Source organism: Microcaecilia unicolor, chromosome 1 (assembly GCF_901765095.1).
Source record: "Microcaecilia unicolor chromosome 1, aMicUni1.1, whole genome shotgun sequence".
Classification (NCBI taxonomy): domain Eukaryota; kingdom Metazoa; phylum Chordata; class Amphibia; order Gymnophiona; family Siphonopidae; genus Microcaecilia; species Microcaecilia unicolor.
Window position 1 is genome coordinate 198,567,488 of NC_044031.1, and position 16,759 is coordinate 198,584,246.

Below are 16,759 nucleotides of genomic sequence, written 5' to 3' on the forward strand. Positions count from 1 at the left end.
GTCACCAAGGATGAGAGAGGGGGAGGAAGGATCATGGAAGAAGGCAAGCCAGGGGTCAAAGTCACTGAGAAAGGATGAAAGGGACTTATGAGGGGGACGATAAATGACCGCTATTCGAAGAGGCAGAGGAGAGAAAAGGCGGATAGAGTGGACTTCAAAGGAGGAAAAACAGTGAGATTGAGGTGGAAGAAGGGGTTGAAATCTGGAGGAGGGAGAGAGAAGTAGTCCAACACCGCCCCCACGGCCAGCAGGGCGAGGAGTATGTGAAAATAGATAACCGCCATGGCACAGGGCTGCGACTGAAGCAGAGTCATCAGGGCAGAGCCAGGTTTCTGTTATGGCGAGCAGATGGAGGTGACGTGAGATAAAGAGGTCCTGGATATAGAGGAGTTTGTTACAGATAGAGCGGGCATTCCATAGGGCGCAAGAGAAGGGCAGAGAAGAGGAGGGGAGTAGAGGAATAGAGATGAGGTTAGAGAGGTCACGGTGAGATCTGTAGAGTTTGGATAATAGTTGGTGAGGAGGGCCAGGATTGGGATTGATATCACCAGCTGAGAGTAAGAGAAGGAGTAAAAGAGAGCGGAGGAGAGTAGGAGAGGTGTGGCCACGAAGGCGTCGAAGGCGAGAGGTATTTAGGTGGAATGGGGAAGGCAAAATGGAGGGAAGAAAGAGACGGAGATTAAAAGCCAAGAGGGAGGAAGAGAGGGTAGGAGAGAAGGTGAGGTGATGAAGTCAATGGATGGGAAGTGAGTTCCTGTAGCGGAGAGAGGTAGGGGGTGAGGGAAAAGATTAGGAAGGGACAGAGCTAGGAAGAGAATGTGAATAGGGGCCATAAACGATTAAGGTACTTTAGCAACTGGAAAAGATTAGATACAAAGAGAAAAATGCAACGGCACGCGGTACCTAGAGCGGAGGCCCTGAGTGGATCGGAGTGGACCTGGGTGTCACCTCGGAGAAGGCTGTAAGGATATGCAGATGAGCTGCAAGTCCTCCACAGCACCTGAAAGGCAGCCGGTGGTAGAGCTGGGCACCTCTCAGCTGAGGAAAGGCTTACCAGGGGTTAGGCTGAAGCCAGCATTCCTCCCCCTGAGGGTCGCCTGAAGATTTGCTCTGAAGATAGGTTTTAAGTTCAGCTTGGTGTTCACTTGGCTAGTTTGTTTTGGATCGCATCTCACCCTATCGAGCTCGAGGTAGTGGGTGGCTGAGACTGTGATGGGTGGTCGGATGTGTCGCTGTCTGGCTCGCCGGAGTGCTGCGTCTCGCCGATTTCGACGGTGTCGGAGGTTCGGGCTTCGTGTTACTCTGCTCCATTCCGTATCGGATGGCGCACCCGGTGTGTGGTCGGGGTGGTTCACGAAGCCACGTGGAAGGGCTCAGTGTTGACCTCGTGGTGAAGCCTAGTCACTGGCAGCGTTCTAGAGAGTGTGCTTCGGCGCCCCCGGGCAGAGACTCTAAAACCTTGGATTCTTTTGGGAGGAAGGCCTACCATTCTTCAATGCTCGTAGCCAAAATCCAGTCTTACCAGCTCTACACGAGCATTCATATGCGGAACAATATGCGGCAGTTGGCGGACTTGGTGGATAAGCTCCCTTCTGAGCAAGCCAAGCCTTTTCAGCAGGTGGTCAGGCAGCTGAAGGCGTGTCGTAAATTCCTGGTCAGCGGTGTTTGTGACACTTTTGATGTCGCGTCCAGGGCCGCTGCTCAAGATGTGGTGATGTGCATGCTGGCATGGTTGCGTGCCTTCGACCTGGAAAATAGGATCCAGCAGCGGATTGCGAATTCTCCTTGCCGGGGGGATAATATTTTTGGTGAAAAGGTCGAACAGGTGGTAGAGCAGCTCCACCAGCAGGACACCACTTTCGACAAATTCTCCCGCCGGGCACCTTCAGCATATTCCTCAACTGGTAGATGTTTTTATGGTGGAAGAAGGACTGTTACCTACCCTTCTAATAGGCGTAGGTACAATCCTCCCTTTCGCCAGCCTGCTGCCCAGGCCAAGCCCAAGCGCGCTTGCTCTCGTCAGCAGCGTGCGACTCAGCAAGCCCCTGCGGCTCCCCAGCAAAAGCAAGGGACGGGCTTTTGACTGGCTCCAGCAGAGCATAGCCGAAGTCAAAGTGTCTTTGCTGGATGATCTGCCGGTCGGAGGGAGGTTAAAATTTTTTCACCAAAGGTGGCCTCTCATAACCTCCGATCAGTGGGTTCTCCAAATAGTCCGGCTAGGATACTCCCTCAATTTGGTTTCAAAGCCTCCAAATTGCCCACCGGGAGCTCAATCCTTCAGCTTCCAGCATAAGCAGGTACTTGCAGAGGAACTCTCCGCCCTTCTCAGTGCCAATGCGGTCGAGCCCGTGCCACCCGGGCAAGAAGGGCTGGGATTCTATTCCAGGTACTTCCTTGTGGAAAAGAAAACGGGGGATGCGTCCCATCCTAGACCTAAGGGCCCTGAACAAATATCTGGTCCGAGAAAGTTCAGGATGCTTTCCCTGGGCACCCTTCTTCCCATGATTTAGGAAAACGATTGGCTATGCTCTCTGGACTTAAAGGATGCTTATACCCACATCCCGATACTGCCAGCTCACAGATAGTATCTCCGATTTCATCTGGGAACACGGCATTTTCAGTATTGTGTGCTACCCTTTGGTCTTGCCTCCGCGCCCAGGGTGTTCACAAAGTGCCTGGCTGTGGTAGCGGCGTCTCTACGCAGACTGGGAGTGCACGTGTTCCCTTACCTCGACGATTGGCTGGTGAAGAACACCTCTGAGGCAGGAGCTCTACAGTCCATGCAGATGACTATTCGACTCCTGGAGCTACTGGGGTTTGTGATAAATTATCCAAAGTCCTACCTTCTTCCTGTTCAGAAACTCGAATTCATAGGGGCTCTGCTGGATTCTCAGACAGCTCATGCCTACCTTCCGGAAGCGAGGGCCGACAATCTTCTGTCCCTTGTTTCCTGGGTATGAGCGTCTCAGCAGATCACAGCTCGGCAGATGTTGAGATTACTCAGCCACATGGCCTCCACAGTGCATGTGACCCCCATGGCCCGCCTCCACATGAGATTAGCTCAATGTACCCTAGCGTCTCAGTGGTACCATGCTGCTGGGGACCTAGAGGACGTAATCTTCCTGTCCACGAGTTTTCTTCAGTCCCTCCATTGGTGGACAATTCGGTCCAATTTGACTCTGGGATGTCCTTTCCAAATTCCTCAGCCACAAAAGGTGCTGACTACGGATGCGTCTCTATTGGGGTGGGGAGCTCATGTCGATGGGCTTCACACCCAAGGGAGTTGGTCCCTCCAGGAACAAGGTCTACAGGTCAACCTCCTGGAGTTACGAGCGGTCTGGAACGCTCTAAAGGCCTTCAGAGATCGGCTGTCCCATCAAATTATTCAAATTCAGATGGACAATCAGGTTGCCATGTACTACATCAACAAGCAGCCCCGGATCTCGCCCCTGTGTCAGGAGGCTGTCAGAATGTGGCTTTGGGCTCGCCGGAACGGCATGTTTCTTCAAGCCACATATCTGGCAGGTGTAAACAACAGTCTGGCCGACAGATTGAGCAGGATCATGCAATCTCACGAGTGGTCACTCAATTCCCAAGTGGTATGCGAGATCTTTCAAGTGTGGGGCACCCCCTTGGTGGATCTTTTAGCCGCTCAAGTCAATCACAAGGTCCCTCAATTCTGTTCCAGACTTCAGGCCCACGGCAGACTAGCGTCGGATGCCTTCCTCCTGCATTGGGGGGAAGGCCTCCTGTATGCCTATCCTCCCATACCTTTGGTGGGGAAGACTTTGCTGAAACTCAAGCAAGATCGAGGCACCATGATCTTGATTGCTCCCTTTTGGCTGCATCAGATCTGGTTCCCTCTTCTTCTGGTATTGTCTTCCGAAGAGCCGTGGAGATTGGAGTGTTTTCCAACCCTCATTACTCAGAACGAGGGGGCGCTTCTGCATCCCAACCTCCGGTCCCTGGCTCTCACAGCCTGGATGTTGAGAGTGTAGATTTTGCCTCCTCGGGTCTTTCAGAGGGTGTCTCCAGAGTCTTGCTTGCTTCTAGGAAAGATTCCACTAAGAAGAGTTACTTCTTTCTATGGCAGAGGTTTGCCATCTAGTGTGACAGCAAGGCCCTAGATCCTCGCTCTTGTCCTACACAGACCCTGCTTGAATACCTTCTGCACTTGTCCGAGTCTGGTCTTAAGAGCAACTCTAAGAGTTCATCTTAGTGCGATTAGTGCATACCATTACCATGTGGAAAGTAAGCCGATCTCGGGACAGCCTTTAGTTGTTCGATTCATGAGAGGTTTGCTTTTGTCAAAGCCCCCAGTCAAACCTCCTACAGTGTCATGGGATCTCAATGTCGTTCTCACCCAGCTGATGAAACCCCCTTTCGAGCCACTGGATTCCTGCCATCTGAAGTACTTGACCTGGAAGGTCATTTCTTGGTGGAAGTCACTTCAGCTCGTAGAGTCAGTGAGCTTCAAGCCCTAGTAGCTCATGCCCCTTATACCAAATTTCATCATAACAGAGTAGTCCTCCGCACTCACCCTAAGTTCTTGCCAAAGGTGGTGTCGGAGTTCCATCTGAACCAGTCAGTTGTCTTGCCAACATTCTTCCCCCGTCCGCATACCCGCCCTGCTGAACGTCAACTGCACACATTGGACTGCAAGAGAGCATTGGTCTTCTATCTGGAGCGGACACAGCCCCACAGACAGTCCGCCCAATTGTTTGTTTCTTTTGATCCCAACAGGAGGGGAGTGGCTGTCGGGAAACGCACCATTTCTAATTTGCTAGCAGATTGCATCTCCTTCGCTTACGCCCAGTCTGGGCTGACTCTTGAGGGTCATGTCACGGCTCATAGTGTTAGAGCCATGGGCAGCGTCAGTGGCCCACTTGAAGTCAGCCACTATCGAAGAGATTTGCAAGGCTGCGATGTGGTCATCTGTCCACACATTCACATCTCATTACTGCCTACAGCAGGATACCCGACGCGACAGTCGGTTCGGGCAGTCGGTGCTGTAGAATCTGTTTGGGGTTTAGAATCCAACTCCACCCCCCTAGGCCCTTTTTATTCTGTTTCAGGCTGCACTCTCAGTTAGTTGAGGAAGATAGGTCAATCTCAGTTATGTCCTCGCTGTTGCGAGGCTCAATTGACCGTGTTTGTTGTTTTGAGTGAGCCTGGGGGCTAGGGATACCCCATCAGTGAGAACAAGCAGTCTGCTTGTCCTCGGTTAAAGCGAAAGCTACATACCTGTAGAAGGTATTCTCCGAGGACAGCAGGCTGATTGTTCTCACAAACCCGCCCGCCTCCCCTTTGGAGTTGTGTCTTCCCTTGTCTTTGTTTTGCTATTTACTGGACTGACGAATACGAGCGAGTTCAGGCGGGAAGACGGTTGCGCGCGGTCTGCGTGCGCGAGGCCTAGCAAACATCTTTGCTAGGGAAGATCTCCGATTGGAGGGGCTGCCATGGACGTCACCCATCAGTGAGAACAATCAGCCTGCTTTCCTTGGAGAATACCTTCTACAGGTATGTAGCTTTCGCTTTTTCTGCATGTGGTTTGTAATGAAATGGGGGTTCCAGTCTGGATCGCATCATGCCTTGTTGGTGCTGAATGATAGGATTTAAATTTGAATGTTTTGCCATCTTGAAATGGGCAAGATCGGATTTGAAAAAATTCAAATTTTGACTCTGATAAAGAAAATTCATGAGGTTCAAGCAGAGCAAAAGCTCTAAATTGCCATCTTTGTTGCTGCTTATGAACACCCCTTTTTAACCAGAATTGCCACCCCAATTTTTCTATTAAAGGATGCCTTTGCATAATTTCATATGCTCTGTCTCTCTGACAAATGTGTTTCTTGTAATAGGGTAATAGTTCTTTTGATCAAGAAATGGAAATAATCCACGTTCAGTAATATTACTTTTAGTTGTCCTATAGTACTCAGCAGGGGCAGTATCCCTGAAGAGTTCATGCTTTTTTATTGATGCATTCAAGATTATTGGGAGAAGGAAGAATGGAAATTGTGATTATACTGTACAAGTAAGAGGGGAAGCTGTATGTCCACTACTATTCTAGCTAAGATAACATTCATTCACCTTTCTGACCTTATGTGCAGCTTTCTTAAATTAATCCCCCTATCTTCTTACTCCTGGTGCTCCAGCCTTTATACCAGCAACCCATTCTTCAACCACTGCCATGAAAAATTTCCCTCCCACTGTGTCCAATGAATTCTATTATCCTTGTATGGTTTTGTTTTTTACAAACATCCTTCAGAACTAGTAATCATTTGCACTTCTCAAAAATGCACCTTCGCTTTTCATACTCAAGCTGCCACCATTCCCATTCAACCAATACTCTCATTCTTATACACTCCCTGCTCCCTCCCCTGCACCCTCACTTACCGTTAAACCCCATATCCCCCCTTTTTCCCCCTTCCCTTTCCCTTGCTAGCCCTTCTATGGTCTTGATACTTTATTTTATTTATTAGGATGTATTTACCGCCTTTTTGAAGGAATTCACTCAAGGTGGTATACAGCAAGAATAAGTCAAACATAATAGACAATTATAGCATTAAAATATTCAAATAACAATACAAAGTATGGCATAGTATATTACTTAGTGTCAACGTGTCACGAAACGCCTAACCACCCGCCTGGAGTTACCCTGCGGTCACTTAGAGGGTCTATCCCCAGCACAGCTCAGGTCCACCTGTACCTGCCACTTGTGGTCTACATTAGATCCTCTGGGTCTACACAGCTGGGTTACAACCACCTCTGGTAGAGTCTTCTGCTCTCAAATTATCCCCAGTGATTTCCAGTGGTCCCACAATTCCCACAAAACACTCACAGACCCAACACACAAACCACCAGGATTCTTTCAGTCCAGACAGAGAGGCAGTAAACTAAATCGAACAGTGGAACAAAATAGTGCAGTTGGCAAATAGTAACAGGTAACTGAAATATGGATCAGTTATAACACAAACTAAGCATTTGTGGAAGAGTGGCCAAGTGGTTAGGGTGGTAGACGTTGGTCCTGGGGAACTGAGGAACTGAGTTCGATTCCCACTTCAGGCACAGGCAGCTCCTTGTGACTCTGGGCAAGTCAATTAACCCTCCATTGCCCCATGTAAGCCGCATTGAGCCTGCCATGAGTGGGAAAGCACGGGGTACAAATGTAAGAAAAATAAAATAAATAAATAAATAAAAACTACTTCATAAAAAGTACCTGGGGAGATCAGGACATATAATTCACCGAGCTTCAGCAAAGAGTTCTGTCTCTTTATTCTCCTGGGCTAAGACTGAAGCAACAGCCAGCAACAACTGCTGGGTAATTTCAAACTCCAGTCCAATCAGAGCCCAGTCAACAAATTTTAAAAGTATACTACTCACAGTACTGTAGATTCATTTCTTCACTGAGGGAGTCTTTTACTAAAGATTAGCTGAAGTTATCTGCAGCAGGGCCCATTTTATTCCTGTGGGCCCTGCTGCAAATAACTCGAGCTAACCTTTAGTAAAAGACCCCCTAAGTGAAACTAAAAGAGGGTATGCACTTTTCTATAACAGCTTTAACATAAAACATGCACCACCTGCTGGCCAAACTAGAGAAATGCAGTTCAAGGTTTAATAAAGTCAATTTTACAGGTTTAAAACACATTGTTCTGTCACACAACACAATATGTAACAGAACATTGTAATAGCATAGTGTATAAGCAAAGATGGAAAATATAGATAGGTAAGATAGAGTACCAGGAGTAAGAAGATAGGGGGATTAATTTAAGAAAGCTGCACATAAGGTCAGAAAGGTGCTTGAATGTTATCTTAGCTAGAATAGGAGTGGATATACAGTCTCCCCTCTTACTTGTTCAGTATAATCACAATTTCCATTCTTCCTTCTCCCAATAATCTTGAATGCATCAATAAAAACTCAGAACATTTTTTTCTCTGCAAAATAAATCTCCCTCAAATTTAAGGCAAAAGAATCAAAGTCGTCATTCTCTCTCAATGCCATTAGTGAGAGAGTTCCTTATTCATCATCTACTCATGTTTTTGAGAGCAATACACTTATGTTCCCATAAGTTCTATTTTATTTTATACCTTTAGCAAGCACACTCCATTTGCTGGATGAACCTTAGTCTATATTGTAGTTTCCCACACCACTATCCAATGTTGCAAATAAGCTGTATATTCCAGCTTCTGCCTACTATTTCTCCACTGCTGTACACATTCAAAAAAACAAAACAAAACTGCCTTTGTGAGCAAATATATGGTTCAAACATATACATTTTGTGGTCCAAAACAGTAGCCATCTCCCCCTGCCGACAGCAGTGTTATATCCTCTAATACAAAACACTGCCAAGTGTTATCAAAAAGATGTTGCTCCCTACATCCTTCCACAGATTCCTGTCCTTATTCTGTCTCAAGCAGTGAACTTGTCTTTGCTTCATCGTACCTTACAAACCACCAAATTTGAATATTCCTCCTTTAGTCTCCTCATGTTGATTTGTATCCTGATTTTCCCCAAGAGGTTTTACAAACGCCTTTAATTCCTTTGCTTTTATACACATTTTTTAACAGTCCCGTGGTTTTTTTTTTTTCACTTTCTTGGGGGTATTGCAGTGTAAAGCATATTCCCTTATTATAAAGCTGGGAGCAGTACAGTGTAAGTTCCTATCATCTTGCCACTACCTGAGCTGAAAAATCCTCAAAAAGTAGGAGTTTTGCCCCATGGGGCACTGGCAGCTTTATATGGTTGCATAAGGTCTATCTGTAGAGTTAAGCACTTATGCTAAGACTCGCCTTGGTCTGATGCCTGGGCCTGGCTTAGGGTCTAATCAATGGTCTAGTTCTAGTTGTATTTGGTGTTCTGCACCCAGCAGGCCCAGCCTAGACCCTTATTGGAGACGGTCTCTGGCAGACTGTTGGCAGTGGTTTCAAAAATTAAAGAATCCTTAGCCAAAGGCTGGCAAACTATTCTTTTACAATTTGACATTTCTGCTACCTTCGATATAGTAAATCGTGATATTCTATTATATAAGCTGTGTTCTGTCTGCTTAAGTGGCACAGTATTATACTGTTTCAGAAAATTCTTGACAGAACGATCATATGTATAGAAGAATCCGGCCAATTTTCACACTGTTGGAGATCCCATTGTCTCCCTTGCTTTACAATATCTTTATGAGCTTTCTGGGATCCCTCTCTGTAGATCAAGATAATACATTATTTTCTTATGCTGATGATATTTTCTTCCATATTACTACCACTCTTAAAGATAGTAGTTCAATTTTCTCCAAAAACTTTTGATTGGCTTACTAATCCAAATGTTTATGCCAGGTCTCAGAGTTAAGTGCTTTAAAAACAAATATTCCATATCATCAAGCTGATCAATCCATAGACTGGTGGGTTGTGTCCATCTACCAGCAGGTGGAGATAGAGAGCAAACTTTTGCCTCCCTATATGTGGTTATGTGCTGCCGGAAACTCCTCAGTATGTTCTCTATCTCAGCAGGTGGTGGTCACACACAGCAGCAGCTCTGGCTAGGCCTCCAAGCCTAATTTTTAGGTTTTGTTGAGTGCCTGGGGTTGAGGGCTCTTTTGAGCAAGTGCAAACCTGGTGGTGCCAGGTCCCTCCTTTTCTCCCCCCTCCCGCTGGCTCCGTTAAAAAAAAAAAAAAAAAAAAAATTTTGAACGTCCTTAAAGGCGTTTATTTCGACGTTTATTTAAGCGTCTATTGCAGCTACTCACTGGGACACCAGGTCGTTACAACTCGGAGCAGACAGCAGGTAATTTTTACCTTTTTATAGCGGGCAGGGGGTTCCCCGATTCTTCTCCTCGTGGCATATGGCGTCGGAGGGCGAGGGCGCAAAGGGTCGCTCCCCGGGTCGCTTGAGCGCTTCTAGAGGGGATGCGGGGGTCTTCAAGCCTGATTCGCCCTTGTTGGGTGACAGTTTCGTGACCGATGAATGTCCCGGTCCTTCCTCCGGCGTGGCGGTTTTTCCCGCCATAAACGCCCATCCCCCGCTCCTCACCTCCGCCATCTTGGCCGGCCACGCGGCTCGGACGGCTTCTTCTTGGGCCGCCCTTGAGGTTGGAGACATTAATGCCATGAACGCCCTTAATTTGGGCGACGGCACAGAAGCGGCTAAAGTTAACAGCCGTTCTTCCCGCGCGGCTCCTTCGCGGAGTTTCGCGCCGGACGCCATTTTGGATGCGCAGCATGTCTCTCCCCCGCTATTGCGAGCGCCGGTTGAGGGTGCGTCTAGGGCGGTTGCCCAGACTGCGGAAGTGCACAGTCTGGGGGGTTTCTCCCCTGAGTTTGTTTTGCTGCTGCATCAGGCCTTCCTCATGCATAACGCTGCCCCTGCTCCCTCGTCTGGTAAAGAGGTTGAGGTTCCCAGAGGTAAACGCCCTCGGGTTGATTCCCAGGCCTTGGAGGAATTTGTCTCCTCCGATGTAGATGAGGGCAGCGTGTCTGAGGTCTCCCAACGGTCCTTTGCGGATTCCTTGGAGGAGACGGATCCCCGCTCGGATGGAGCGGATGACCCCTCTGCAGCGCGGCTTTTTAGCCCAGAGGATTTGCCCAACCTGTTGTTACAGGCCATGGACACTTTGAAGATTTCCTCTCCGGAGGACGTCTCTCCCTCAGCCCCTGTTGGCTCTGCCATTATGCTGGGGACGAAGCGCCCGCCTAGAACCTTCCACGTGCATGATGCCATGCACACCTTAATTTCGGCTCAATGGGATGTCCCAGAAGCGAGCCTTAAAGTGGCTAGGGCTATGTCCCGCCTCTATCCTTTGGCTGTGAGTGAACGTGAGGCCTATCTGTGGCCTACCGTGGATTCTTTAATCACTACGGTGACTAAGAAAACGGCGTTGCCGGTGGAAGGTGGCACGGCCCTAAAGGACGCCCAAGACAGAAGATTGGAGGCGGCCTTAAGGTCGTCCTTTGAGGCGGCTGCTTTAAGTTTGCAGGCCTCAGTTTGCGGCTCCTATGTGGCCAGGGCGTGCCTGACTATGGTGCAGCGGGCTTCCCCCTCGGATCATTCCTTGAGGGCTGATTGGCCGGCCCTGGAATCGGGCTTAGCCTATTTGGCAGACTTGCTGTATGATGTCTTGAGGGCCTCAGCGAAAGGCATGGCTCAGACAATCTCTGCGCGGCGGTGGCTTTGGCTGAAACATTGGTCTGCTGACCACGCCTCTAAATCCCGCCTGGCTAGGTTGCCTTTTAAAGGCAAGCTGCTCTTTGGGGTCGAGCTGGACAAAATCGTGACCGATCTCGGCACGTCTAAGGGCAAGAAATTACCAGAGGTCAGGGCTCGGGCTAGTACTCGTCCCGGTACCTCCAGAGGACGGTTGCAGGAAGCCCGTCGGTACCGCCCGGGCAAGTCGGGCTCTGCCCCCTCTTCCTTCAAGAGGAATTTCTCCCCCAAGCAGCATTCCTTTCGCAGAGACCGCCGTCCCGGAGGTGCTCCCTCCGGTCCTCCCCCAGGGTCTCGTACCCAATGACGGGGTCTTGGTCCACGCCCCAGTGCAGATTGGAGGACGGCTGTCCTCGTTTCTGGGCGAGTGGACCACAATAACTTCAGACGCGTGGGTGCTGGAAGTCATCAGAGACGGCTACAAACTAGAGTTCTGCCGACCCTTAAAAGACGGGTTTGTACTCTCTCCCTGCAAGTCTCCGGTCAAAGCTGTGGCAGTGCAGCAGACCTTGGACAATCTGATCCGCCTGGGCGCGGTCGTTCCGGTGCCAGAAAGTCAGCTTGGCAAGGGACGTTACTCCATTTACTTTGTGGTACCAAAGAAAGGAGGTTCTGTCCGGCCTATCCTCGACCTCAAAGGGGTCAATCGGGCCTTGAAAGTGCGGCACTTTCGCATGGAGACTCTCCGCTCTGTTATAGCGGCAGTGAAGGCAGGAGAGTTCCTGGCATCCTTGGACATCAAGGAAGCGTACCTGCATATTCCCATCTGGCCTCCTCATCAACGCTTTCTGCGTTTTGCAGTCCTGGGACGACACTTCCAGTTCAGAGCCCTCCCTTTCGGGTTGGCTACTGCTCCGCGGACCTTTTCCAAAGTAATGGTGGTCATCGCGGCCTTCCTACGAAAGGAAGGGGTACAAGTCCATCCTTATCTGGACGACTGGTTGATCCGAGCCCCCTCTTATGCAGAGTGCGGCAAAGCTGTGGACCAGGTAGTTGCTCTTTTGAGCTCCCTGGGATGGATCATCAACTGGGAGAAGAGCCAGCTGCGCCCGACTCAGTCCCTGGAGTACCTGGGAGTTCGATTCGACACCCAAGTGGGCAGAGTGTTCCTGCCAGACAATCGGATTGTCAAACTTCAGGCTCAGGTGGACCAGTTCCTAGTAGTCTCTCCCCTTCGGGCTTGGGACTATGTGCAGCTGTTGGGCTCTATGACGGCCACGATGGAAGTTGTGCCCTGGGCCAGGGCTCATATGAGACCACTTCAACACTCTTTGCTGCAGCGCTGGACTCCGATGTCGGAGGATTATGCTGTGCGCCTTCCCTTGGACCCAGCAGTGCGCAAGGCGCTGAGCTGGTGGATGCAGACAGACAAGTTGTCTGCGGGAATGCCTCTGGTGACCCCAGAGTGGATTGTCGTCACGACGGACGCCTCGTTGTCGGGCTGGGGAGCCCACTGCTTGGGAAGGACAGCGCAGGGGATCTGGTCTCCTGCAGAGGCAAAGTGGTCCATCAACCTCCTGGAACTCAGAGCCATTCGGTTGGCGCTTTTGGAGTTCATCCCGGTACTGGTGTTGAAGCCTGTACGGGTCCTGTCGGACAATGCCACGGCTGTGGCCTATGTCAACCGCCAGGGAGGTACCAAGAGCGCCCCTCTAGCCAAGGAGGCTATGAATCTTTGCCAGTGGGCGGAAGTGAACCTGGAGCAGCTTTCAGCGGCCCACATTGCCGGAGTCATGAATGTCAAGGCGGACTTTCTCAGTCGCCATACCTTGGAGCCCGGAGAGTGGCAGCTATCTGCTCAGGCGTTCTTGGACATCACGAAGCGCTGGGGCCAGCCGAGCCTAGATCTGATGGCGTCATCGGCCAATTGCCAAGTGCCGCGCTTTTTCAGCAGAGGACGGGACCCTCGATCCCTGGGAGTAGATGCTCTTCTCCAACAGTGGCCGACACAGGAGCTTCTCTATGTGTTCCCGCCCTGGCCCATGTTGGGCAGGGTGCTAGACCGGGTGGCAAAGCATCCCGGCAGGGTAATCCTGGTGGGTCCGGATTGGCCCAGGCGTCCCTGGTATGCGGACTTGATCAGGCTCTCAGTCGACGATCCTCTGCGGCTGTCAGTGGAGCAGGGCCTGTTACATCAGGGTCCCGTGGTGATGGAGGATCCCTCCCCCTTTGGTCTTACGGCCTGGCTATTGAGCGGCAGCGTCTGAGGAAGAAGGGCTTCTCAGACAAGGTCATCGCCACTATGCTGAGAGCGAGGAAGCGCTCTACTTCTACTGCTTACGCCAGGGTTTGGCGTATCTTTGCAGCGTGGTGTGAAGCAGGCTCACTTTCTCCCTTCACTGCTCCAATTTCTTCAGTGTTGGCGTTCCTGCAAGAAGGTCTGGAGAAAGGCCTGTCGCTCAGTTCCCTTAAAGTCCAGGTAGCGGCTCTGGCTTGCTTCAGGGGCTGCCTGAAGGGTGCTTCCCTGGCTTCGCAGCCAGATGTGGTGCGCTTTCTCAAGGGAGTTAATCACCTGCGCCCTCCTCTGCACTCAGTGGTGCCTGCGTGGAATCTCAACCTGGTGCTAAGAGCATTGCAGAAGCCGCCTTTTGAACCCTTGTCGAGGGCATCTCTGAAAGACCTGACGTTGAAAGCAGTCTTTTTGGTGGCTATCACTTCAGCCAGAAGAGTTTCCGAGCTCCAGGCGCTCTCATGTCGAGAGCCTTTTCTGCAGTTCACTGAGGCAGGAGTGACTATTCGCACAGTGCCTTACTTCCTGCCCAAGATTGTTTCTCGCTTCCATGTGAATCAGCAGCTGTGTCTCCCTTCCTTTCGTAGGGAGGACTACCCAGAGGAGTACTCTGCTCTTAAATATCTGGATGTGAGACGAGTCATCATCAGATACTTGGAAGTGACCAATGATTTCCGGAAATCGGATCATCTGTTTGTCCTGTTTGCAGGTCCTCGTAAGGGTCTGCAGGCTGCTAAGCCTACAGTGGCAAGATGGGTCAAGGAAGCCATTGCAGCGGCTTATGTGGCCGCGGGGAAGGTGCCGCCTATCCAGCTGAAGGCTCACTCCACGAGAGCTCAGGCGGCCTCGATGGCAGAGGCCGGATCCGTCTCCTTGGAAGAGATATGCAAGGCGGCAACTTGAGCTTCGGCTCATACATTCTCCAAGCATTACCGTTTGACTGTGGCTGCACGGGCGGAGGCCCGGTTTGGAGCTTCAGTGTTGAGGTCAGGGATTTCAATGTCCCGCCCTGGGTGAGTACTGCTTCGGTACATCCCACCAGTCTATGGATTGATCAGCTTGATGATATGGAAGGTAAAATTATGTATAATCATACCTGATAATTTTCTTTCCATTAATCATAGCTGATCAATCCATAGCCCCTCCCAGATATCTGTACTGTTTTTATTCTGGTTGCATTTCAGGTTCAAGTTTAGTCTTCAGTTACTTCAGAAAGACTTCGTGTTCAAGTTTTTTCACTTGGATTCTTCAAGAGTTAAGACGAGTTTGTGTTACAGTGAGCTGCTGCATTCCTCTCCCCTCCGTTTTACGGGGCTGGATTGAGACTTAAAATTCTGCCGGCACTCCCTCCCGCTTCGTGCGGCTGTAGGGCAGCTTTGTACCCCTCCCGCTTCGGCGGTGTTAGGGTCAGTCAGCTCCTCCCGCGGTTGCGGTTGCAGGATAAGCCAGATCCCCCCGCATCGGCGGGTGTGGTGTCCCTCCCCCGCTCCGCGGGGATGAGCTGGACGGATTCCCCTCCCCCACTTGTGTGGAGATGAGCTGGGTTAATTCCCCTCCCCCGTTTCGGCGGTGGTGAGCTGGGCAGAGTGTCCCTTCGTGGGTGTAATTCTCTAAGTGCTGAGTCCTGCGGATGGAGCTTTGATATCGACATACTGAGGAGTTTCCGGCAGCACATGACCACATATAGGGAGGCAAAAGTTTGCTCTCTATCTCCACCTGCTGGTAGATGGACACAACCCACCAGTCTATGGATTGATCAGCTATGATTAATGGAAAGAAAATTATCAGGTATGATTATACATAATTTTACCTTCTTTGGTTTATAAAGAAAGAACAGCTGGTAACAGACTCTATTATGTTAAGGTCTGGTGAGATCTTACCAGTCCAAAAATCCACTAAGATATACTGGATGTTGTTTCAGATTCCTCATTGATGTTTTAACATACAGATTCAGAATTTACAAAGTGGTTTTTACACTGCATAATTTGAGAGCAATATGAGCCCTTTTCTTTGAGGAAAGTTTTGCTAGGTTAACACAGCAACTAATTCTATCATAGTTAGATTATTGTAATGCCCTTTGCACAAGTTTGATGAGTAAAAACTACAAAAGGTTACAGCTACTGCAGAACACCTCAGCAAGAATGATTGTTAAACAATCTGTTTATGCACGTGACTGCTTCATTGGTTACCAATACGCGCATAAATAGAGTTTGTTAGCTTACATGTATTTAAATTTTTATATGGCCTGGAATCAGTCTATCTAAATTGTCTAATTTCTGTTAGAAATAGGGGTCCTTTAAATAGGGCTATATATCGTTTTTCTCTTAATTTTCATCATTTAAAACAAGGACTTTTGAAACATCTTTTTTCTATCAAGCGGTGTGTCTCTGGAATGCTTTACCAATTCAGATAAAATTTCAGTCATCTTATAGTTTATTTCAGCATTCCTCTGAAGACCCATCTCTTTGCAAACTATCTGATGACATAATTGTATAACTTTCTTCCTTGATAGAATTTATTCAGATTTATGTTAATGTTTTTCCCTCTATACTTTGTTTTAAGCCACTCTGCTCCAAAGCACTGGGATTTAGTGAGATGTAAGAGAGTAGATTGGATTAGATAATGCAAACATTGTTTCAGCAGCTCCAATTCTCTTGATCCTTGGTATATTCTAAGAGCCCTTCATTTTATTTGCGCAGTTGAGTAATCTGCTCCCAAAGATCTTCTGTCACCATTTTCTGTGCTGTCACGCACTGTTCATGTTGTGTAAGCAGCGTAGCCTGACTTATTAAAGATTCCTACATGTTCTGCAATGTAGTTTGTAGTTGAGACATTTTATTGTCTAGAAATGCAATCAAACATAGGGAAAATTGGCAGGTTACTTCATGTGACATAATTAGTACAGGCTGTCGTCTCCAATTCCTTTGATGACCAAGGCTCTCTTGCAGTCCAGTGTGCAGTGTTTTCTTCATTTTATGTAACATAGCCTCGTGGAATCCGCCACATTTTTGTGAAGGTATTATTCACAATGCCTCTTACCCAGCCAGCATTATCCTATCTGAGGAGGGTATATATTTTTTTAAATCAGAGAGATGAGAGGGAGTTCCTCTGAGATGAGTCTTGCTATCACTGGGTCATCATGCGACTGTCAACATTTATTTTAATCTAAAATTGTATCTACTGATCTTTAAAAGATGCTATAGATTTTAAATGCACCAGCCGGTTTTAGTCTTTGATGTCATGATTCATTGGTTGAATAAGAATTGACTTCTTTTTGCTTTTTTGAGAGAAATAGACATGAAATATGTGAATTATGCATTCAGATCAAATAGAACAAAATTAGT

At 48.8% G+C, this 16,759-nt stretch overlaps 1 protein-coding gene across 9 annotated transcripts in view; it reads left to right on the plus strand.

Moving 5' to 3' along the window:
• EZH2 (enhancer of zeste 2 polycomb repressive complex 2 subunit) overlaps positions 1–16,759 on the plus strand; it is a 626,582-nt gene that overhangs the window by 415,141 nt on the left and 194,682 nt on the right. The window lies entirely within an intron of this gene.